Source organism: Staurois parvus, unplaced genomic scaffold, assembly GCF_062004578.1.
Source record: "Staurois parvus isolate SC_StPar_1 unplaced genomic scaffold, SC_StPar_1.0 ptg000827l, whole genome shotgun sequence".
In the NCBI taxonomy this organism is placed as follows: domain Eukaryota; kingdom Metazoa; phylum Chordata; class Amphibia; order Anura; family Ranidae; genus Staurois; species Staurois parvus.
Window position 1 is genome coordinate 6,773,215 of NW_028318623.1, and position 24,809 is coordinate 6,798,023.

The 24,809-nt window shown below is 44.5% G+C and overlaps 1 long non-coding RNA gene across 1 annotated transcript in view; it reads right to left on the reverse strand.

Moving 5' to 3' along the window:
- The window catches only part of LOC149443889 (uncharacterized), a 38,992-nt gene that overhangs the window by 4,830 nt on the left and 9,353 nt on the right, over window positions 1–24,809 (reverse strand). Inside the window, exons 2-3 of the long non-coding RNA XR_016306606.1 lie at window positions 13,337–13,425; window positions 5,001–5,268 (exon numbers count right to left, since the gene is read on the reverse strand). This is a non-coding gene — a long non-coding RNA (uncharacterized LOC149443889). The remainder of the gene's footprint in view (window positions 1–5,000; window positions 5,269–13,336; window positions 13,426–24,809) is intronic.

The window sequence follows — 24,809 nt, forward strand, 5'->3', positions numbered from 1 at the left end:
TCTTCACTCGCTCGATCTTCGCGGTGCCGCTCGGCTCCTCCTCTCCAAGCTCCACCTCCTCGCCGGTGATTGGCCGCCTGTGTGCCTCTCCTGAGCTACAGTTCCGGCGGCCAATCACCGGCGAGGATCTCGAAGGTGTGTCCAGATGACAGGGGCGGCATGTCATCCCGCCCACACCTGGAGACGGATAGAGCAGCGGTGTCTCGGTTCCTAACACCATCGGAAATATGTGTTTTCCGATGGTCTTAGGCGACCCCTGTGAAAGAGTCGTTCGACCCCCAGGTTGAGAACCGCTGCACTAGATGGAAGTAAAGTAGCAAGCTTGTAAAGTGAACAATTGTTATACAAAGTAACAAGTGGACACAATACAAAATAAAAGTAACAAGAAGACTGCAAGCAGATTAATAAAACACTTTGATAATCATAAAATTGTTATTTTGAAATTAATAAATGTGAAATAAAAAAATATGTTTTGTTTTATCATAGGATTAATTTAGATACAGCTTTAGATATTGTATAAATACAAATACAGATGATATTATTAGGTTAGGACTAAAGCAATATGGGTATAAAACAGAAAAAAAAAAGTCTTGTGTCTGCCTCCTTTTGTAGAAAAAAAAATTGGAAAGGTGGATAAGATGGCATTTCATGACTAGTGTTGAGCTTGATGTTCGAGTCACATATAAGTTTGAGTCAAACATGGCAAACACACAAATAGTAAGGGCGTTTGGCGTGCTGTTTGCTTGCCACCCACCACAATGCACTGTGCCTTGACAAAGCATTGTGATTGGCCAACGCAATGCACCTGTTGGCGCTATATAAATCCTGTATAATATAATAACTAGAAAAGCTACAATTTCTGGGGAAATTGTGTGAAGTGTTCTTGTCTCCACCAGTAGTCTACAACTCACACTCTAGCTTTTGTCACTCTGCTGCCTGCTCACACACCTATGGCAACTCACTCCACAGCAAGGGCAGAGAAGAGCGGTTCAAAACAAACTGCTCCAACTTGCTCACTTCACTGGCACTTGCCGTCTTCAAACGGTTGTAGTTTAAAAATTATAAATCCTACACCGAAGAGCTTTATATTGTGAGACTCATAAGACCCAGACCTACATTTTGATGCATAGTATGTCTCTGAAACATTAAAATTGAAGGCACAGTCACAGTTTAGAAATTGCCCTTCACATTTGAGGTGGCTAGAGTGGAGTTACAATCAATGTCAATGGGCGGCGTGAGTTGCAAACAAATGGTCATATTGTGAAAACTATCAGGACTATGGCTTAGCCGTGGACATTTTTAGTGGCAGCAGGGATAGCTGAACGTTTTGATATAAGATTTGTGTAGGTGGGCTTGAAAATGAGGGAGTGATGGCAGTTTAGAAATCATGTCCTGATTTTTCAGCTCCCACTCTAGTTTTGAACATTCCGCCATTCATTCCTATGGGACCAGTTTCACCACAAAAACAGCGATATTTCGTGAACCATTCGGCGAAACGTTCCACAAAGTAATAGCACACCAATCGGGAACAATCCGCACGTTTCCGTATATTACTGTCTATGTAGTGTAAAAACTGTGGGAGGAGTTAGGGTGGTAAATTTGGCTCTAATAATAAGAATATATATGTGAGATAACAGGAAGTGGTCTGGAATGCAAGAACACTTAAATATCTAGCTCACAGCACAGGACAGTGTGAGTACTTCTACACTCCCTGGGACAGATACACGGAGAGGGCGGTCAGATGCAAGACCCAACTAATTCTCATCATGGATGACAGATCTCTGCAAATCCACCGCGCACCTCCAGGCTCTTCTCCTCACACGTTGACTGCTGTAAGCGGCTGTCAAACAAGAAGACGAAGTGTAAAAGAGCAAATGTGTTAAATCAAGGTGAACTGGATGCCCTAGAGCAGTGATGGCGAACCCGTGGCACGCGTGCCACAGCCGGCACGCCGAGCCTTATCTGTGGGCACGCTAGGAGAATACCGTATTTTTCGCTCCATAAGATGCACTTTTTTTCCCCCAAAAAAGGGGGGAAAATGTCAGTGCGTCTTATGGAGCGAATATAGAGCGGCCGGTCCGGTATTTCCACCGCCGCCCTGTCAGAATACCGGGCCGGCCGCTCAGCTCTGCAGTGGGACCTTACCTGTCCCTCTATCCAGCGGCGCGCTGTCTTCCCGGCTTCTGTAGTGTGCGTGACAGCCGGGTCCCAAGTGCGCATGCGCAAGAAGCAGTGCTCTTTGTGAATGGTAAGGCGGTACCTGGGACACATGACAGATCCCAGAAGCCGCCGGACCAATCACAAAGCGCAGCGCTTCTCGCGCATGCGCACTGGGCATCCGGCTGTCCGACGAGCGCCCACACTGCAGAAGCCGGGAAGACAGCGCGCGGCTGGATAAAGGAACAGGTAAGATAAAAAAAAAACTCTGCGGAAGTAAGAGCGGGTACCTGTCAAATTCAGGTACCCGCTCCCCCTCCTCCCCAAAGGTCAGCAGTCATCTGTACTGTCCGCAGTCTCTGGTCATCCCTGTGCTGTCCGCAGTCTCTGGTCATCCCTGTGCTTTCCACAGTCTCTGGTCATCCCTGTACTGTCCGCAGTCTCTGGTCATCTCCTGTACTGTGTCCGCAGTCTCTGGTCATCCCTGTACTGTGTCCGCAGTCTCTGGTCATCTCCTGTACTGTGTCCGCAGTCTCTGGTCATCTCCTGTACTGTGTCCGCAGTCTCTGGTCATCCCTGTACTGTGTCCGCAGTCTCTGGTCATCCCTGTACTGTGTCCGCAGTCTCTGGTCATCTCCTGTACTATGTCCGCAGTCTCTGGTTATCTCCTGTACTGTGTCCGCAGTCTCTGGTTATCTCCTGTACTGTCCGCAGTCTCTGGTCATCTCCTGTACTGTTTGCAGTCTCTGGTCATCTCCTGTACTGTGTCCGCAGTCTCTGGTCATCTCCTGTATAATTGAAAGCTCTGTTATTGTGTTTTTCTTTTAAGACAAAAGCTGTTAATTAGTTTGCACTACTGTACGAGTTGTTTTTTCTAAACCAAAAGCTCGATATTCAGGTTTCATTGCAGTGTTGGCACTTTGAAAGAAATAAGTTGGTTTTGGGTTGCAGTTTGGGCACTCGGGCTCAAAAAGGTTCGCCATCACTGCCCTAGAATATCACCAAAAGATTCCAGCTGGTCAATTTTCTCATGTCAGCAATGTGCTAAACTGTTTATTCCTATGGATGATCTGCTTCTTTCAAAATAAATATTAGAGTAATTACTACACTATGGGCACCCTTCTTTCTGGCTCTGCACCGAGCTATTAACATTTCAGGATCCCAGGTTACATCTGGCCATAACCATCCCAGAATCCAGAGGAGGGATATCCATACCAGGCTCCACATTCATCCCACCTTAAAGGGGACCTCTGGCTGATTCCAACATATTGTGTATACTGCGCATTTAAAATGCACATCTGGTAAGTGTGCATTTTTATCACCTTCTGCACGTCACCAAATCATCTTTGTATGAATTATTGGAATATTTGAATGTTTTATTCCTCACTTCGGGATCAGACTCTATATCACTAAAGGACAATTTACACATCCTTTTTGGGACAATTATTTATTATTTATTTATTAATATTATTGATTTACCTTTTTATTTATAATTACACACCAGTCCACTCCGGATTATTTATTCATTTATTTATTTCACTTCATATTCATTTCTTGGAATATTGATACACCTAGCACTTTATATTCATTTCATCAGTTGTGAATTTTAGGATATCATAGCGCTGTACTTTTTTATTTCATATGCTGTTTTGAAGGTTATTGGTTCCTTTTATGGTGCATTTAGCCGCTATATTATTGTTAAGCGCTTGCTGAGCCCCCTTTTTACAAGGACAGTGTGAGTACTTCTACACTTCCTGGGACAGATAAAGGGAGAGGGCGGTCAGGTGCAAGACCCAACTAATTCTCATCATGGACTACTTCATTGATAGATCTTGGAATCCCTTTCCTAGTGATACCCTCCATACAACTGGGTGAAGAGTAGGATTCATCTGGGGTCTGAGGAGGTCCATTAATGGGACTTCAGTGCTCCTTAAAGAGACAGTGCTATTGTTCTGATCCACATTTTTGTATAGTGTACAGGTTGCTAAGAAGTTTGTCCTCATATTTAACTGTTCCTTGGGCATCCCATCTATCCCTAGACCCCATCCAAGTTATTAACCCCTTAATAAAAACCACAACAAAAAGCTCAAGGACTGTTTTACTGACTCTGTGTGTGAAGATGTTGAAAATGTGTGTTGCCCGGCCATGCAAAGCTTAGGGGGACCCAAAACCAATCCAGTGCCTTCAGCAGGAGTAGCACTTTTCCTCCATGATGCAATCGAACATTGACTGGATCCCCCACCCCTGGTGCTAATACCTATAAAGAGAAGTATCCAGTATTTACATTTGCTTTGGTTTAAGACAGTATCATTTTGGCCTCTCCTAATGTAAAATAATGGATACTTGTATGCAGGGGCGGACTGACCATTTGGAAACTCGGGCACTGCTCGAGGGCCCGGGGTCAGTAGGGGGACCCATGAGATGCCCCTGGTACCTTTTTCATAGGCTTTTTTGAGTTTGGGCAAGGACACAGGGGCCCCATGATCCCCTATTGCCCGGGGGCTCCATGAATTGTCAATCCGCCCCTGCTTGTATGTTAATTCACCTGATTTATTTATTCAATATAGTGAACATAGTGTAAAAGTTTTATTTCAAACTAATTACTTAGCTAGGATGTCAGTAAAGTGGGTCTATATATATATTTATATATATATATTAATATATAATATATATATATAATAATATGTATTAAATAAATAAATCAGGTGAATTAACAGACAAGTACCAAATAATGTTAAAAAAATGCTACAGTACAAAGCCAGACTTCCTAGTTTATGACTTTTATGGCTTTTTATGACATAATCCACAATTCACTTCACATATGCTCTACTGTTAACGCTTACCGGATCTGGGTGCAGTTAAGCTAGCTGTAGTGTCATCGCAGGTTCATACGTGTCTTCCTCTGACTCTTCATGAATATTTCAACAACCCATGTGTTTGTCTGGGTTTCCTCTGGTCCTCTGGTTTCCTACCACAGCCCAAAATACATTAGTAGGTTGAAAGAACAGCCCCAGGCGAACAGAAAAAAATGCCGCTTTAAGTGTTGAGTTGCTCCAGATTTCACCCTGGCATTCATTTTGTGCTTCTGCCTCCCGTTGGTTTCCACAAACCCTAAAGGGAAACAATAGTCCTTTCATTGTTTTTATGTATTTGCATAAATGTGGACAATTTAGGGTCCATGCACACCGGCCTTAAAAAAATACCACATTTTTTGGTAGAAAAAACCACTCCTAGATTGTAAGCTCGAAAGAGCAGGGCCCTCGAACCCCTCATGTATTGTATTGTACTGTATTGTCTCATGTTCTGTCCCCCTCGCTAATGTACAGCGCTGAGCAAACCCTTTGGCGCTATATAAATACTGTATAATAATAATAAGTACAGCATTTTTGTACAGGCATTTAGGAGCATTTAACATTTTTTTTCTCTCAAAAACGCAAACCAGAACCTAAATGCTGAACTTAACCACTTGACCTCGGAAAGGTCATGACCAGAGAATTTTTTGCTATTCAGCACTGCACTAATTTAACTGGCAATTGTGCGGTACTGCAACACTGCACCCAAATGAAACGTGTATAATTTTTTCCACACCAATAGAGCTTTCTTTTGGTGGCATTTGATTTTTTTTATTTTTTATTATATAAACAAAAAAGACAGAAAAAACAAACAAAAATAAACATATTTTCTGCTTTCTATTATAAAACATATCCAATAAAAAAAAAATCTTCATAAATTTAGACCAAAGTGTATTTTGCTACATATCTTAAAGAAAAAATCCCAATAATTGTATATTGATAGGTTTGTGCGAGTTATAGCGTCTCCAAACTATGGTATATATACTGGAATTTACGCAGCTATGACGCTATACTAGTAATAGCGGTGATCAGAAACTTATAGTTGGACTGCGATAATGTGGCAGGCAATCTGACATCAACAGACCCTTACTTGGAGGTACACTAACTGACACTGACATCATTTGTGACTCTAATACAGTGATCAGTGCTAATACTGTATACTGTCACTGTACTAATAACACTGGCTGGGAAGGGGTTAACATTTAGGGTCAATCAAAAGATTACTGTGTGCCTAACCATGTGTAATGTGCGCTCCTTTTACTAATAGATGTGGCTGTTTTTTCTTCCTGCTGTTCAGGGAGAAAAAACTGCCACATCGCTGCTCTGTGTACAGAGCCCTGTGTTGTTAGTAAATGCGCCCTATACCCAGAAATGCTGGATCACGTACATGTGAACCAGCACAGCGGGGTCGCCCACCCACAGTAAAAAGACAGTAGGCGGGCCTTAAGAGGATAGAATATGCCTCTAAACGTCCTAATTAAATATGTAAACTAGGGTAGTCATATTTGCTTATTAGAGAGTTAAATTTAATTTGGCTCACAGTAGTGAAGTAAGTATGCCTGTTTGGTTTACTTTAGGTCTGGCTGGAGGGCTCTACAGGTCAGGTCTCTGGTACCTCCCCCAGGTTCTGAAGTCTTCCAAAAGATTCTAGAAGCTAGTGGGCAGAGGGGTGGAGACCAAGATCATTCATATTCATGAGAGTCTGACCAGTCACAGACAGGAAGCCTGGCAGTGCGGCAGACAGGCCCATAAATATGGGCCCATAAACATGGGAGGGGACCCTGGGGAAGGGTGGCTCTGCCTCCAGGCTGGAGCTGAGGAGGAGGAAGGAGAGGAAGTTTAGACAGAGGGAATTGCACCATAATTCCTATCCAGATGGTACCCTGTTCAACATGGAAGACTAGCACAGCTAAAAGGCCTGAACAGGCCAATCCACAGGATGCCAAGAACAGAGTGAGTACCTCTACACCCTCAGGGTCTATGAGGTAGAAGGCTGCCAGATGCAATATTCAGCATGCTTTCGTGGGGACAGTGTCACAGCTAACTCAATGCCTTAGTCTTGGACACTCGCAAAGGCAGCCAGGTGGGATGATATTTCCTCACCGACTAGTGGGACTTTCTGAGAGTTCACCCAAGGGGACCTAGAGCTTCTTAAAGTTATATTGTTACCTGAGTTATATTGCTATTGATCCATAAAGGGACTGATACCACGCTGGCTGGAGTAACGTCCATGATCCATATTTTTGTACATAATCACAGGAAGTTTGTCCGCAATCTGTCTTTCTAGTCATGTTGGGCATCCCATAACTACTATTGCCTATCCAAGTTGTTTTCCCCAAACTAAAACAACCAAATTTAGCCCATGGACTGGATACTTGACTATGTGTGTTTGCTGAAAATGTGTGTTGCCTGGCTGTGCAAGAAATAGGGGGACCCAAAATCCAGCGGCTCCTTAGGGGGTAGCGCTACACACTTACAGGAGTGTAGGATGCTGGAGTCCCCAGTCACATAACCACCACTAAAACATGGATAAAACTACAGTATAAACAAACCCTCAATCGCTGTGCAGCAAACAAAATTTCAGTCTTAAACCCTAAGGCTGCATTCACACTTTCATGTATTGGGAAGCATTCCCATTTGCCCGATCTAGGCCCCTTTCACAATGACGGTGTGATCAGGCCATTCATAACCTTCTATGGACTGGCAGGCGTCAGTGTACACATGTACAGTGGGGATCGAAAGTTTGGGCACCCCAGCTAAAAATTTGTATTAATGTGCATAAAGAAGCCAAGGAAAGATGGAAAAATCTCCAAAAGGCATCAAATTACAGATTAGACATTCTTATAATATGTCAACAAAAATTAGATTTTATTTCCATCATTTACACTTTCAAAATAACAGAAAACAAAAAAATGGCGTCTGCAAAAGTTTGGGCACCCTGCAGAATGTATACTGTATGTACTTGGTGTCATTCTTGACTCCAATCTATCCTTCCAGCCCCAAGTCCAATCGCTAACAAACTCGTGCAAACTCCACCTCCGCAACATCAAAATACGCCCGTTCCTAACCCCAGAAATCACTAAACAGCTCATCCACTCCCTCATCATATCACGACTCGACTACTGCAACTCCCTCACCCCAGACTATCCCCGCTTCAGTCGATCCTGAATACGGCAGCCAGACTCATCCACCTTACCAACCGCTCCGTTTCCGCCACCCCCCTCTGTCAATCCCTCCGCTGGCTTCCGATTGCCCAACGGATCAAATTCAAAATGCTTACACGGACGCACAAAGCTGTCCATCATACTGCCCCAAATTACATCACCGACCTGATATCCAGATAAAACCCAACACATACTCTTCGCTCCTCACAACACCTCCTACTCTCCAGTTCCCTGGTCTCCTCCTCCCATGCCTGCCTCCAGGACTTCTCCAGGGCATCGCCCATCCTCTGGCACTCCCTACCCCAATCCATCAGACTATCACCTACTCTCCTCTCTTTTAGGCGCACCCTGAAAACCCACCTCTTCAGGGAAGCCTACCCCGCCCCCTGCTAATTGCCGATCTCCTCCACTCTTCCTACCACTCCATCCCCCACAGCTTTTCCTCCTGTACCACCATCCCCTCCCTCCTAGATTGTAAGCTCCAAGGAGCAGGGCCCTCGAACCCCTCGTGTATCGCACTGTATTGTTATTGTACTGTCTCATGTATTGTCTCCCATTGTAATGTACAGCGCTGAGCGAACTATTGGTGCTTTATAAATACTGTATAATAATGTATGGCATCAGGGGCGGACTGACAACTCATGGGGCCCCCGGGCAATAGGGGATCATAGGGCCCCTGTGTCCTTGCCCAAACTCAAAAAAGCCTATGAAAAAGGTACCAGGGGCATCTCATGGGGCCCCCTACTGACCCCAGGCCCTCAGGCAGTGCCCGAGTTTCCAAATGGTCAGTCCGCCCCTGTATGGCATCCAATCCTTTATACTAAAAACAGACGGGTGGGAATTCGTTCCCCAGCCATCTGGCAGATCAGATTGGATGACAGTCGAGTGGAAACCGACAGGTGGTCCGTTTCCATCCGACCACCCCATAGAAAACAGTAGGCTGTGTCTGTGTCCGCTCTGCAGCAGCGGAGCGGACACAGACCGGTCATCTGCTTGCTCAGCGGGAATCAGGAGAGAGATCCACCGCTGGGCAAGTGGATCCGCCCCATCTAAAAGGGGCCTTAGTTGAACAATTTGCACACAATGTCGCATGCTGCACATAGAGCAGCCCATTGGCTTCATGGGCTGCCCTATTTGCATTTGTCGCCCAAAAGAAGCTCATGCTCATTTTTTCAGCGACAAGCGTGGCACGTTTTTAAATATCGGGATCATGCTGGAATCGCAACATGCTTTTGTGTGCCATTTTTCCTTAATGGCACCCCAAGCACGATGTGCTTCTAATGTGACTAGCATAATGCAAGATTTAAAAACTTGCCACGCTTTGTCGCCAAAAAAACGAGCATGAGCCGCAATATGCTGCTACTTGGGATTGCAGGCAAAATTTCAAAGGCGTATGAGGACGCAGGATTGATCTGTATTAGCCAGAGAGAGATCAGTACAGTATATGGAGCTCTAATGGGCAGGGCCCTCTGTTTCCTCTTGTACCAAATTGTATTGTAACTGTAATGTCTGCCTTCATTTTGTACAGCGCTGCACAAACTGTTGGCGCTATATAAATCCTGTATAATAATAATAACATGGGAATTTGATACGCGATGCATCTGCCTATGTACTAGGCCGTCTCCTTGCTAGCTGTGCTGTTGGACAGCCGAGCCATACGACATCTCAGCTAGCCATAGACAGCACATAGGAAAATGTATGTATACATGAAGTACTTTGTTCCCTGGGGAAAAGAACACATTGATACAAATTGAATTTTATTTCTTCTTATTACTTATTACTTATAAAATATACCTAAATGCAATTTTTTTTTTTTTTCGTTTTGGATAGAGCGGAGAAGTCTGTGCCCCCTGTTAGGATGAGTTAGCCCTCCTGCACACCGGACGTTTTTACAGCGGCTGTTTTTGGCTTTTGACATTTTTTTCTACAGCCAGTAAACCCCCCCCCAACATGTTATCCTATGTGTCGATGCACACATAGATTGTAATCAATGTTTTTTGGCTGGAAAAAAAACCCAGGACTAGTGGGTTTCTACCGCCACAAACCAGTGTTTTTGGACCTTTTTGTGACCAAAAAAAACAGCAAAAAATTGCAAACGCGGGAAAACACTGCTAAGCGCTAATGCAAAAACTGCAAAAAAAAGCTGAAAAACTCAAGTTTTTAACATGACTTCACACACCTAACATTACCAACATTATCAAAACGTCCCGTGTGCATGAGGACTTAAAGTTAAAATTTTGATTGGTCACCAGAACAGGAATAAATGGGATATCTTCCAATGGAAACACCTAGTTCTGTTGACAATCAGGGATTTCTCTCACTTTGAAGGGATTTCCTCTCACTTCCTGTTTTGGCTATGGGACAGGGACTGAAAAGAAATCTCCCCAAAGGGACACAGACCCCCAAAACACTGACGGGTTATAACCCAGCCTCCCTTACCCCGGGTTCACACCTAAGCATTATCTGCAGTGTTTTTCAGAAACGCAGTACAGTCCATTTAACATGATTTCTATGGGACATGTTTACATCTGCGCGTTTTCAACCGGTGCGGTTTTTGGAAAGGGTCAGGGACTGCAAAAAGTTGTGTTTTTGGTTCTATAGACTTCAATGGAAACGCTGCAGAAAAGCATGTATTGCATTTTTGCTGCGTTTTAAATCTGCCTAGCAACAAGAAAAATTCATAAAAATGAAAGAAAAAAATGCAAAATGCATTATAAACGCAGCAAAAATGCTAAACGCAATGCAGAAATGGCTCAAGCGCAACCTACATAGGTGTGAACCTAGCACCATCCAAAATGAAAAAAAAAAGTTTTGCCTTTAGTTCCACTTAGGTCTTCTTTGATTATTTAAAATGAAATCCAACCTGATGGACATTGTGACTTCACACAGCTGCGGTGTCTCCTGGACAGCACAGTTCTAGGTCAATACAAAATCTGTATACAGCCCATTCTGTTGTACGCTTCAATCTGCACAATAACACAGCTGGATCATCTGGAACGTTTGTTGTTGCTCAGCTGATTTCTCAACAATGAGGCTGCAGGGTGGGTGTTTTGGCACATTCCATAATTCCTAAAACTCCGCAGAGCAAAAAAAATGCAGGAGACTGCTAGTGGGAATGATCGGTATATTATATAATCTCACATAAACTCTTGTTCTGGATGTTTTGAGTCTACGTTTTTATACCCTCTCTTCAATCATAAGAGTTGTGTTTATGCCTGCGTTCACACTGATGCAGTACGGAATTCACACTGCGATTTCTGCATCACATCATAATCGCACCCCGTTCATAGGAACCACTGTGGGTGTGTATTTTAAAGTGTTACTAACCTCAGGAGCCTGCATTCACTATATCCGGTCTCCCCAGACCCTGCATTCACTATATCCGGTCTCCCCGGACCCTGCATTCACTATATCTGGTCTCCCCTTACCCTGCATCCACTATATCTGGTTTCCCCGGACCCTGCATTCACTATATTCAGTCTCCCTGGACCCTGCAACCACTATATCTGGTCTCCCCGGACCCTGCATTCACTATATCTGGTCTCCCCGTACCCTGCATTCACTATATCTGGTCTCCCCGGACCCTGCATTCACTATATCTGGTCTCCCCGTACCCTGCATTCACTGTATATGGTCTCCCAGGACCCTGCATTCACTATATCCGGTCTCCCTGGACCCTGCAACCACTATATCTGGTCTCCTCGGACCCTGCATTCACTATATCTGGTCTCCCCGTACCCTGCATTCACTATATCTGGTCTCCCCGTACCCTGCATTCACTATATCTGGTCTCCCCGTACCCTGCATTCACTATAACTGGTCTCCCCAGACCCTGTATTCACTATATCTGGTCACCCCGTACCCTGCATTCACTATATCTGGTCTCCCCGTACCCTGCATTCACTATATCTGATCTCCCCGGACCCTGCATTCACTATATCTGGTCTCCCCGGACCCTGCATTCACTATATCTGGTCTCCCAGGACCCTGCATTCACTATATCTGATCTCCCCGGACCCTGCATTCACTATATTCAGTCTCCCTGGACCCTGCAACCACTATATCTGGTCTCCCCAGACCCTGCATTCACTATATCTGGTCTCCCAGGACCCTGCATTCACTATATATAGTCTCCCCGAACCCTGCATTCACTATATCCGGTCTCCCCGGACCCTGCATTCACTATATCTGGTCTCCCCGGACCCTGCATTCACTATATCTGGTCTCCCCGGACCCTGCATTCACTATATCTGGTCTCCCAGGACCCTGCATTCACTATATCCGGTCTCCCCAGACCCTGCATTCACTATATCCGGTCTCCCCGGACCCTGCATTCACTATATCTGGTCTCCCCGGACCCAGCATTTACTATATCTGGTCTCCCCGGACCCTGCATTCACTATATCTGGTCTCCTCGGACCCTGCATTCACTATATCTGGTCTCCCACAGTCCCATAAGTCGCTGTTCGCCGCCATTACTAGTAAAAAAACAAAATTCCAGTATATATACCACCATTTGTAATTGCTATAACGTTCACATAAACCAATGAATTTCCATGTACTGGGATTTTTTTTTTTTAGCAACGACGTCGCATGCAGAATACATTTTGCCCCAACTTTATGACGACATTTGATTTTTCACATTTTTTTACTGGACATGTTTAATAGCAAAAAGTCAAAAATAATGTTTTTTTCTCAAAATTATCGGTCTTTTTATGTTTATAGCGCAAAAAATAAAAGCGCACAGGAGATCAAATACCACCGAAAGAAAGCTGTATTCGTGGGAAAAAAAGGATGTAAATTTAATTTGGGTGCAGCGTTAGATGACCGTAGTAGACTGAAGTAACACAGCGCCGTAACGCAATAAATGGCCTGGTCAGGAAGGGGAGTACATCCTCTGGAGGGCAAGTGGTTAAAATGACCATGGAATTAATTCAAAGGACAATGTAACCCATACAATCCATCAGAATACTTTTTTAGCGGTTTACTTAAAGTGAACTGAAATCTGATTGGCTGCTATTGGTTACTTTTCTTTGAACCTCGTTGTTGCTCTTTATAATGCGTTTAAATAAACCCTACAGAAAACAGCCAATCAACTAACAGCTGCAATCTATACTGAGGATTAGTCTAGCAGGATTACTTCTACAGGATAATAATACTTACTGGAAACGGTATTAGTCATTTTAATTCCTTTAACCTCTTATCACACCTGGCAGGAATGTACTTCTGGATTCCAGTATCAGTCTTTATTGCTGCATAGATAAGTTGAAAAAAGGTCATACAGTAGGCTCAATTCACAAATCTAACATATAGCATAAGGATACCTAATATCAAACAAAACTGACAGTTGATTCAAGATTGGAAATGTCAGGAAGGTCAGGTCTGTGGGGAAAGAGAGAAATCAAGGATGATCTGTAAATCATGCTGGGAGATGGAGTGAGGGGTAAAAAAAACAGAGAGACTCCCTGGATTTTGGGGTCAACTAACTAAAAAAATCCAAGGAGTCACCCTGTTTTTTTTTTACCCCTCACTCCATCTCCCAGCTGGATCTACATATTACCCTTGATTTCCCCCCTTCCCCAAAGACCTGACCTTCCCCTTCCTGCTTAGTCACCAGGTAATCTGAATTTCACAATACAGGCTTGATGTGTTCATAGATGTGTATGTTACTGTTTCTGTTTCACCATGATTGTCATCATTTACATATGGGCATCGCATAGTAGACATTCCTTTTTTATATATCATCGATCTAGTTATTTTTTTTATAATGATGTTTATATACTCAGGGTGAATATACCCATATTACCGCATTTGCAAAAACACAATTGAGTACTGTCAAAAGGGCCAGTGGTACCACTAGGTCAGTGGTCGGCAAGCCGCGGCTCGCGAGCCACATGCGGCTCTTTACACACTTTAATGCGGCTCTTCTGTGTGCCGGGCGCCCGCTCCCCTCCCTCCTCTCAGGCGGCCGCCCCAAAAGTCAGGACTCTGCAGCTAGCCCAGCAATGGGCAAACTACGGCCCGGCGGACCTTTTAATCTGGCCCGCGGAGCGTGGCAAACATTGGCTGTCAGGATGTAGGCGGGGCAGCGTGACGAACTCCTCTCCTCTCACAGTCCGCCCTGAAGACCGGAACGGCGCGGGAACACGGCGAGGGGAACGTGCGGAGCAAAGGTAAGTGAATTGATACAATATGGGGAATGAATTACTATAGGGGGATGAATTACTATAGGGGGGATGAATTACTATATGGGGGATGAATTACTATGGGGATGAATTACTATAGGGGGGATGAATTACTATAGGGGGGATGAATTACTATATGGGGGATGAATTACTATGGGGATGAATTACTATATGGGGGATGAATTACTATATGGGGGATGTATTTTCAGTTTTAAAAATGTGGCTCTCAAAATAAATTTCAATTGTGGTTTTGGCGAGATTTGGCTCAGTTGAAAAAAAAGGTTGCCCACCACTGCACTAGGTGAACTAGGCAGCCGCCTACCCACATGGAAGAAAAATAGATTTGAAATATATTTTTAAATTATTCTTCCCAAATATATTGCCATATATTTGCAATGCTACAATGTTGGCCATATTCAATATATTTCAAAATATATTTCAATAAATATATATATATATATATATATATATACTGCATGTTGAAATACGTTTTTATTAAAAAATATATGAAAAATATTTTTAAAAATACATTTCAAATATACTGTATGTCTTCAAGAACACAAATCTACATTTTTGGAATGCATTTACAAATATATGTAAAAATATATGTTAAAATTTATTTTTTATATGTTAAAAAGAAAATCTGAAGAATATATTTTAAAACAAATATTTTTAAAAATATATTTTTCTTCCATGTGGGTAGAATGCACTGCTGCCTGGGCCACAGCCGCTGGTTTTCCTACTCTCTGCCATGACCAGATCTATGAGAGTGCTGGGGTGGGCTATGCTCCCTATGCCCCCCCCCCCACCAGATTTCTCATGACAAGTTTACCAAAAGGGCCCTTTCAGACAGTAATGCATGTTGCATGCAGGGGCGGACTGACCATTTGAAAACTCGGGCACTGCCCGAGGGCCCGGGGTCAGTAGGGGGCCCCATGAGATGCCCCTGGTACCTTTTTCATAGGCTTTTTTGAGTTTGGGCAAGGACACAGGGGCCCCATGATCCCCTATTGCTCGGGGGCCCCATGAGTTGTCAGTCCGCCCCTGGTTGCATGTTTACAGCATGTGGTGTTTTGCCATTTAATGTGAATGTCACCCCAACATACTACGCAGTAGAAGCCAATGCAAACGCACAGCAGCACCTCAAAACACACCTTCCTTTCATGTGCGGGCAATGTGTCAGGAATCCCACTGGAGGGAAACCTTCTGCAGTCAGCTCATCTATGCGTTCTTTTCTTTGGAGGAAACCCCAGGAGGTCAGTTTATGAGAACTGTAATATGACCCAGACTGCAGCCACGGGATCCCAGAGTCGGGACTGAGAGAGGTATGCTGCATGAAAAGACTCAGTCACCAATGACGGACAGTTATGTAGGTAAACCAACACATTAGGCATATACTGTAAAGCAGAAAGCAACATATAGTTGTAAATTTATTTTAATATATTTAAACCCACACATAGAACATTTCACTATTAAACCAGCAGCCAAGCACATATATGCTATATTGCCAAAAGTATTGGGCCAACCCAACAAATCTTTGGATTAGTTCCAATCCCCTCCATGGCCACAGGTGTATAAATCATGCCCCTAGGTATGCAGACTGCTTCTACAAACATTGGTGAAAGAATGGGTCGCTCTCAGGAGCTCAGTGACTCCAAGCGTGATGCCGGGATAGGTGGCCACCTGTGCAATAAGTCCATCCGTGACATTTCCTGACTACTAAATATTCCACACTCAACTGTTAGTGGGATTATAACAAAGTGGAAGCAACTGGGAACAACAACTCAGCCATCAAGTGGTAGGCCATGTAAAATGACAGAGCAGGGTCAACGCATGCTGAAGCGCACAGTGCACAGAAGTCGCCAACTGTCTGCAGAGTCAATAGCTAAAGATCTACAAACTTTGTGTGTCTTTCAGATTAGCAAACAACATAGAGAGCTTCATGGAATGGGTTTCCATGACCGAGCAGCTGCATCCAAGCCTTACATCACCAAGTGGAATGCAAAGCATTGGATGCAGTGGTGTAAAGCAAGTCACCACTGGACTCTAGAGCAGTGGAGACGTGTTCTCTGGAGTGACCAATCACGCTTCCCTGTCTTGTGATTCGATGGACATGTCTGGGTTTGGCGGTTGCCAGGAGAACGGTACTTGCCTGACTGCATTGTGCCAAGTGTTTTTCAGGGGTTGGGCTTGGCTCCTTAGTTCCAGTGAAGGGAACTCTTATGGCATCAGCATACAAGACAATTTCAAGCTCCCAACATTGTGGGAAGAGTTTGGGGATGGCCCTTAGCTGTTCCAACATGACTGCACACCAGTGCACAAAGCAAGGTCCATAAAGACATGGATGAGCCAGTTTGGGGTGGAGGAACTTGACTGGCCTGCACAGACTCCTGACCTCAACCCGATAGAACACCTTTGGGATGAATTAGAGAGGACACCTTCTCATCCGACATCAGTGCCTGACCTCACAAATGTGCTTCTGGAAGAATGGTCAAACCTTCCCATAGACACCCTCCTAAACCTTGTGGACGGCCTTCCCAGAAGAGTTGAAGCTGTTATAGCTGCAAAGGGCGGGGCCAACTCAATATTGAACCCTACGGACTAAGACTGGGATGCCATTAAAGTTCATGTGTGTGTAAGGCAGGCCGACCAATACATTTGGAAATATAGTGTATTTGTAAAGATATTTTAAATTGTAAGAAACCAAAGGCTGGCTGTATATTGCAGTTTTTTTCTCTCTTCACTCTCACCTTCTGAATCTTTCTGAATTAATTCCTTCAATACTCCATAGACACCTGAGCAACGCTGCAGCAGCGCCTTTTTGTTTTTGCACCTTCTTGTGCATTTTTGGAGCAGCACCCTTAATTTTGAATGGGCTTCCTCCGCTCCAAAAATGCATCAAAGAAACTTCTGTACCAAATTTTGGCACCGAGTGAGGTGCGTTGTGAATTTTGCTTCGATTTTTATGTATCGTGACAAAGTCACACAGTGTTTGGGGATGCCATAGAGGCCCTGGTTACACCTGAGCAATGCTGCAACATCACTTTTTTTGCACGTTTTTCTGGTCCATTCTTGAAGCGCCACCATTCATTTTGAATGGGCTCTCTCTGCTCCAAAAATATGCCAAAGAAGCTCCTGTACCAAATTTTGGCACTAGGCCAGGTGCGCTTTGCGTTTCATATTTTGCTTAAATTTTCACTCAATTTGTCACATAACAAATGTTGCAAAATCACACCACGTTTGGGGTGTCATTAAGGCCTGTTCACAGCTGAGTAATGCTGCAGGATCACTTTGTTTGCAAGTTTTGTTATAGATTCTTGGATTTTGAATGGGCTTCCTCTGCTCCAAAGAAGCTCCTATACCAAATTTTGGCACTGAGCCAGATGTTTTGGGTTGTGTGTTTAGCCTTCATTTTCATGCGTTTTGTTACATGGCAATCACGACAAAATCACATCTGTTTTGCTGTGCCATTAAGAAATACTGTCATCGTCTCCTGGCACCACTACTACCAGCAATGCGAGTGCTGCAGGGGGATTTCATTTAAATGACAATCAACGAAACAATACCAAGAAAAAGAAAAAACACAATCGTTCAAGAAAACTATATGTATGAGAACATTATTGGGTGTATTTATCTCCGCAATTATCTCTCTGCTAGAAAAATGAGCATGGTTATATTTGTATTTTTGGACTTTCATATATATATATATATATACTGTATATATACACACATATACAGTATATATATATATATATATATATATATATATATACACATACATATATATATATATATATACACACACACACATATATATATATATATACACATACACACACACACACATATATATATATATATATATTGTGACAGTATGAACGGCGAGGTGATAGAGGGACGCTATGGGGTTTATTTACTAATGCTGGAGAGTCCAAAATCAGACTCCCTTCTGCACAGAAACCAATCAGCTTCCAGGTTTCATTGCCAAAGCTTCATTGAACAAGCTGAGGTTAGAAGCTGATTGGTTTCTATGCAGAAGGGAGTCTAATTTTGGACTCTCCAGCTTTAGTAAATAAACCCCTATGTGTCACCTCGCATACGCTCATACCTGACAGTTTAGGTGGAGTCCACTCCGGGTTTTCGGGGCCACAGTTAAGCAGGTGTGTCCGGACCAGAGTTTGGGCTCCACTGATGACCACCAACAGGTGAGATAAAAAGGGCAGGGCTGGAGCAAGGAGTCGCTCGTGGCCTGGGACTCTTGAGAGCTATTCTGAGAGAGCTGTGTGTGTACTATACCTACAAGAAAAGGTTTGCGTTTGTTTTGTTTTGGGTGACAGGGAGAAGCCCTTCACCTCTGAGAGAGGAAAGTTTCATGTTTAGTTAGTGCCTGGATGGCAAGGGTTTATTTTACTGTTTTGTTTGTTTTGACATTTTTGCAAACCTGTAAATAAAGCTGACACCCAGTCAGATTTTAAGAAAGCCTGCCGTGCGGTCTACCTTTTTCCCAGGGAAGGTGATCCCCCACCTGAGCTAACCCCACATATGGTGGAGGATGCGGGCAACTTCCTGAGCAAGTGGGAAGATGGAGGAAATAATAAGAGCCTTACTGCAGGCCAATGCAGTACAACGGGAGACAAATCGCCAGTTTGCGGAGGCCCAACAGGCACAACCTGAAGCCCAACAAGCAGACCGAGAGCTCCTTAAGCAGGTGGCCCAACACCTGTTAGAATTAAAGAAGGAGTCTGCAGATCCGCTGCCAGGGGAGCAGAAAATGGCGCGGGCCAGCTATGTTTTGCAGAAAATGACACCTGCGGATGATGTGGAGGCCTACCTCACAACTTTTGAGAGGGTTGCTGTTCGGGAAAGATGGAAAAAGGAGCAATGGGCAGGACTGCTTGCACCATTTTTGACAGGTGAATCCCAAAAGGCCTATTATGACCTGGAACCAGGGGATGCCCAGGACTATGAGAACCTGAAGGCTGAGGTCCTTGCACGCCTGGGCGTCACCATTGCAGTCCGGGCTCAGCGGGTGCATCAGTGGCATTACAGGGCTGACAAACCACCCAGGTCTCAGATGTTCGATTTGATACATCTCTCCAAAATGTGGCTCCAGCCAGAGGTATTGTCAGGCCCTCAGATTATGGAGCGTGTGGTCATGGACCAATATTTGCGTGCACTCCCTGCCCCTTTGAGGAAGTGGGTCGGCCGTGGAGACCCTAAATCTGCAAACGAGCTGGTGGACCTGGTGGAGAGATATGCAGCCGCTGAGGACTTTTTTCATTCACCTGGGCCGTACCCCAAGGTCACTAGGGGTGGAAAACTATCCAGAGGATCCGGTAAGACTGTTCCATGGGCGAAAGGCTCAGAAAAAAATGATAAGACTATTGTGTCAGATAATGAGACTGTAGGCTTAGGACCTAGAGACTGGCCCAATAGGTCAGGAAGGTCCCCAAAGCCGTTTAGAGGTTTAGGTACTGAACATATAATATGTTATCGTTGTCATGCGTTAGGTCATATTGCTGCAAACTGTCCTTTAAATGATGAACCTATGCAATGTGAAAATGCTTATTTAGGAAAACGCATGTCTCTTTTTGCACAGGTAGTATGTACTTCAGCATGTCAGAAACGCATGGAAAAACAAATGTGTGTGATTGCCATTGATAAAAAGCCAGTAACTGCTCTGCTAGACTCGGGTAGTGTGGTGACCTTAGTTAAAAGTGATTTGGTAAACCCTGCAAGCTTACACCCTAGCACGATTGGGGTTATTTGTATTCATGGTGATACACGTAATTACCAGACTGCTATAGTGGAGATTGATACTCCCTGGGGCCCTGTGACACATTCTGTGGGGGTGGTGCCCTCCCTGCTTCATGAAGCCATATTGGGGAGAGATTTTCCCCATTTCTGGAAGTTATGGGATAAGGAGGGGAGTCAGGAGGACCGAGCTCCCCCTGCTGGGGAAACACTGAAAACTCCTGAACTAACTCCTGACCCCTTTGACGGCAAGGTGGAAGGGGAAACTGTGGGTGTGTCCAAGGAAGGTTTAGACCTTTTCCCTTTCTCTGTAATGGCTGGGGAGCAGGAGGAGTTGGATCCAACCCCAGACATTGAGGATATGGAACAAGAAATTATCTCGGGTTCTAGTGGGAGTGGACAGAATGTCGTGCCTGACCTGGAGGTCAGAAAGGAGGATTTCTGTACAGAACAGCTGAAAGATTCCACTCTTAATAGAGCCAGAGAAAATATTAAAATGGTTGATGGGGAACCTGTTGAAAATGATGTAGGGGTGTCTTTTCCCTACATGGCTCTCAAAAATAACTTGCTATACCAAGTGGTAAAGCAAGGGGAGGAGGTGGTAGAACAGTTACTGGTCCCCAAACCCTTTCGCCGGATGGTACTGGATTTAGCCCATGGGCATATAATGGGTGGACACCTGGGTGTAGAGAAAACAAAGGAGAGAATAACCCAGAGATTCTTTTGGCCAGGCTTACATGGAGACGTCAAAGCACATTGTGAGTCATGCCCGGAATGTCAATATTCTGTGCCCTCACCCCATTTTCGCAGTCCGCTAGTACCTCTGCCCATAATTGAAGTACCGTTTGAAAGAGTGGGCATGGACCTAGTAGGTCCAGTAGTAAAGTCTGCCCAGGGCCATCAGCACATACTAGTGATACTGGACTATGCCACCCGGTATCCTGAAGCCATCCCCTTGCGTAATACCTCCGGTAAAAATATCGCCAAAGAGCTTGTCCGGGTGTTTAGTCGTGTAGGTATTCCAAAGGAGATATTAACGGATCAGGGCACGCCATTTATGTCTAGAGTTATGAAAGAGTTATGCAAATTGTTCAAAATCTCCCATCTCCGTACCTCGGTCTACCACCCCCAAACCGATGGGCTTGTGGAAAGGTTTAACAAGACCCTTAAGAATATGTTAAAAAAGGTGGTGGACAAAGATCGGAGAAATTGGGATTTTTTGCTACCATATCTCATGTTTGCTATACGGGAAGTACCTCAGGCATCTACCGGATATTCACCTTTTGAATTACTGTATGGTAGACATCCCAGGGGATTGCTGGATGTTGCAAAAGAAACCTGGGAGACAGAGTCCACGCCCTATAGAAGTGTCATTGAGCATATCTCACAGATGCAGGATAGAATCGCAGCTGTCATGCCACTTGTTCGGGAACACATGGAGCAAGCCCAGGAGGTCCAGAGAAGGGTTTATAACCGGGGTGCCAGGATCCGTACCTTCAACCCTGGGGATAGAGTGCTGGTGCTAGTCCCCACCGTGGAAAGTAAATTCCTCGCAAAGTGGCAAGGTCCCTTTGAAATTAGGGAGAAAGTGGGGGAAGTAAATTATAAAGTTTACCAGCCAGGGAAAAGGAAACCCGAACAAATCTATCATGTTAATCTCTTAAAACCTTGGAAAGACAGGGAAAGTTTGTTGGCAGTACCAAGCCCCCAAAAGGACGTGGCCCCTCAGGTACCTATAACTGAAACCTTGTCAGTCGCCCAACAAAATGATGTTAAGGAGTTTGTGAGGAAAAATGGAGATTTCTTCTCTCACCTACCTGGACTGACCACGGTCATACAGCATGACATAGTTACCCAGCCAGGGGTCCGCGTAAATGTAAAGCCCTATAGAATACCCGAGGCCAGGAGGGAAGCGGTGGCAAAGGAAATAAAGGACATGTTGGAGTTGGGAGTGATTGAGGAATCTCAGAGTGAGTGGTCGAGTCCCATAGTGTTGGTCCCAAAACCAGATGGAACAATTTGTTTCTGTAATGATTTCAGGAAACTGAACAGTGTGTCTAAGTTTGATGCGTACTCGATGCCTCGGGTGGATGAGCTCATTGACAGGTTGGGAACGGCTTGGTACATAACCACCTTAGATTTAACCAAAGCTTATTGGCAGATTCCTTTAACGGAAGCTGCAAAAGAAAAGACGGCATTCTCTACCCCCGAGGGGTCCTTTCAGTATAAGCGGATGCCGTTTGGTTTACATGGTGCTCCGGCATCATTCCAACGAATGATGGACAAAACGCTAAGACCACATTGCCAATATGCAGCTGCCTATTTGGACGATGTCGTCATCCACAGTCCAGACTGGGAGTCTCATTTGTTCTGCTTGCAAGCGGTAGTGGATTCGCTGAGGGAAGCAGGTCTTACCGCCAACCCCAAAAAGTGTGCCATAGGCTTAGAGGAGGCCAAATATCTTGGCTACATCATTGGTCGAGGTCTCATTAGGCCTCAGATCAATAAAATTGAGGCAATTCAAAAGTGGCCCCAACCTGTAAATAAAAAGCAAGTCCGGGCATTTCTTGGGATCACAGGATACTACAGGCGGTTTATCCCCAATTTTGCCACCATTGCAGCCCCACTGACAGATCTGACGAAAGGTAGGGGGTCGGTCATGATTAAGTGGAATCCCGAGGCGGAGACCGCATTTCAAAGGCTGAAACAAGCTCTCTGTGCTCAACCTGTGCTTGTGACTCCAGATTTCACAACAGAGTTTGTGGTACAGACTGATGCCTCTGACGTGGGAATAGGTGCGGTACTGTCCCAAATCAGAGATGGGGAGGAGCACCCTGTGGTCTTCTTAAGTAGAAAGCTCAACAAACATGAGAGAAACTATGCCATTGTGGAGAAGGAAGGTTTGGCCATCAAATGGGCCTTGGAGGCCCTGAAATATTACCTGTTAGGAAGACAGTTCAAGTTGGTTACTGATCATGCCCCGCTCAAATGGATGTGTGATAATAAGGAGAAAAACAGTCGAGTGACAAGGTGGTTTCTCGCGCTACAAGTGTTCAAATTCACAGTGGAACACAGAGCGGGGAAACTGCAAAGTAATGTAGATGCCCTTTCCCGGGTCCATTGCCTGGTTGGGACAGTTGCTCAGCCGCAGGGGCTTGAGCAGATGGGGGGGATATGTGACAGTATGAACGGCGAGGTGATAGATGGACGCTATGTGTCACATCGCATACGCTCATACCTGACAGTTTAGGTGGAGTCCACTCCGGGTTTTCGGGGCCACAGTTAAGCAGGTGTGTCCGGACCAGAGTTTGGGCTCCACTGATGACCACCAACAGGTGAGATAAAAAGGGCAGGGCTGGAGCAAGGAGTCGCTCGTGGCCTGGGACTCTTGAGAGCTATTCTGAGAGAGCTGTGTGTGTACTATACCTACAAGAAAAGGTTTGCGTTTGTTTTGTTTTGGGTGACAGGGAGAAGCCCTTCACCTCTGAGAGAGGAAAGTTTCATGTTTAGTTAGTGCCTGGATGGCAAGGGTTTATTTTACTGTTTTGTTTGTTTTGACATTTTTGCAAACCTGTAAATAAAGCTGACACCCAGTCAGATTTTAAGAAAGCCTGCCGTGCGGTCTACCTTTTTCCCAGGGAAGGTGATCCCCCACCTGAGCTAACCCCACAATATATATATATATATATATATATATATATATATACACACATATACAGAGGGGATCGAAAGTTTGGGCACCCCAGCTAAAAATGTGTATTAATGTGGATAAAGAAGCCAAGGAAAGATGGAAAAATCTCCAAAAGGCATCAAATTACAGATTAGACATTCTTATAATATGTCAACAAAAGTTAGATTTTATTTCCATCATTTACACTTTCAAAATAACAGAAAACAAAAAAATGGCGTCTGCAAAAGTTTGGGCACCCTGCAGAATTTATAGCATGCACTGCCCCCTTTGCAAAGCTGAAACCTGCCAGTGTCATGGATTGTTCTCAATCATTGTCTGGGAAGACCAGGTGATGTCAATCTCAAAGGTTTTAAGTGCCCAGACTCATCTGACCTTGCCCCAACAATCAGCACCATGGGTTCTTCTAAGCAGTTGTCTAGAAAACTGAAACTGAAAATAGTTGACGCTCACAAAGCTGGAGAAGGCTATAAGAAGATAGCAAAGCGTTTTCAGATGTCAATATCCTCTGTTCGGAATGCAATTAAGAAATGGCAGTCATCAGGAACAGTGGAAGTTAAATCAAGATCTGGAAGACCAAGAAAAATATCAGACAGAACAGCTCGCAGGATTGTGAGAAAAACGATTCAAAACCCACGTTTGACTGCACGATCCCTCCAGAAAGATCTGGCAGACACTGGAGTTGTGGTACACTATTTTACTATCAAGAGATACTTGTACAAATATGGTCTTCATGGAAGAGTCATCAGAAGAAAACCTCTTCTACGTCCTCACCACAAAAATCATCGTTTGAACTTTGCAAATGAACATATAGACAAGCCTGATGCATTTTGGAAACAAGTTCTGTGAACCGATGAAGTTAAAATTGAACTTTTTGGCCGGAATGAGCAAAGGTACGTTTGGAGAAGGGGCACAGAGTTTAATGAAAAGAACCTCTGTCCAACTGCTAAGCATGGGGTTGGAACAATCATGCTTTGGGGTTGTGTTGCAGCCATTGGCACAGGGAACA